Genomic DNA, 1,310 nt, shown 5'->3' with positions numbered 1-1,310 from the left:
CAGTCGAAATGGCTGATGATCGAATACCAAATTTTCGAACTGTGAAGTTCCAACACTGATTATCGTGAAGCCGCAGAACACTGAATTCTTTCCCAAGGAAAGAATTCGCTGGGCCATTTCTGTGGCTTTGAGATTATCAGGACTGTGGTGGGAAGTCATGGATCAGGTTCAGGTAAGTGTGCGATTGTGTGGACGTTAGGGTTAGGACACAGGTTAGGTGAGTTATGGCATGGGTGAGGTGGGTGTGCGATAGTGATAGACTTTAGGGTTTGAGTGGGATAGGTGAGTTAGGGTTAGGGCGTGGGTCAGGTAATTGTGCAATAGTGACGGACCTTAGGGTTAGGGTTTGGGTTAAGGTAAGTGGGTAGATAGTAGTGTATGTACAGTTTAGTGTAGGGTTACATGTAGGATTTTAAGTGTTTGTGTGTGGATTGCTGTTTTTTTGGTGTGCTTGTGTTGTGTGTGTGTGTTTCTTGGAACAGCGATTTTTTTTTCCTGGGGAAAAAATCTCTGTTCTAAGACTTTGATGTTTTTGTACTTCGCGGTTAGAAGTTCGAACATATGGTGTTCGAACTTCAGCCATTTCGGTGAACTTATATAGACCTAATAAAGATTGTGCATGGGATCATACATAATTTGTTTTTCAATTTAACCCATAAATAGATCTGCATAAAAGTAACACATTTGCCACAAATATGTATGTATGTATTTATTTACTTATTTGTTAATTAGGGTAGAGCACCAATCCATGTGGATAAGTTTCTGGTTCGGCCCAAATGTATGCACACTAGTAAAGGCATTCATACTACATAATGAATATTATGCTACACTGTGAACACTAGGAAAGGAATACAATTTTTGCACTAAACAATGAATTTTCTACCCAAGTATGAAAGCACACTGTTTCAAAAAATAACATTGCATAGTTAAAGCTGAGATTTATGTTATCTAAAGAAATCTTATTTAATGATACTTACTGTGACATTAAATCAAACTTGTGTAGGCAACACAAATCTTAACTGCTTAAAACTGTATGGCAAATTTGCATAACCCCCATAATGCCTTGTAGAGAAATTGAACATTTTGTATTAATCTTAGCCATTTCTCTTCTGATAGCTGTCCACAAACATATTGATTTAATGCTGTTTCTCTTTTCTGTTAATAAATTTTCTATTAGATGTCAGTTCTCCATGATAATAAAATGTAACAAAGTGCAATTAATCACCACCACTTTGTAAAACTTATATTTTTCTTTGAAAATAAATTAAAATTTTAAAATAAATGGGTTTCTACATTTTGCAAAACCAAAA

Source organism: Protopterus annectens, chromosome 6.part0 (genome assembly GCF_019279795.1).
Source record: "Protopterus annectens isolate FY-2018-M chromosome 6.part0, PAN1.0, whole genome shotgun sequence".
In the NCBI taxonomy this organism is placed as follows: domain Eukaryota; kingdom Metazoa; phylum Chordata; order Ceratodontiformes; family Protopteridae; genus Protopterus; species Protopterus annectens.
This window is presented reverse-complemented; position numbering follows the sequence as displayed.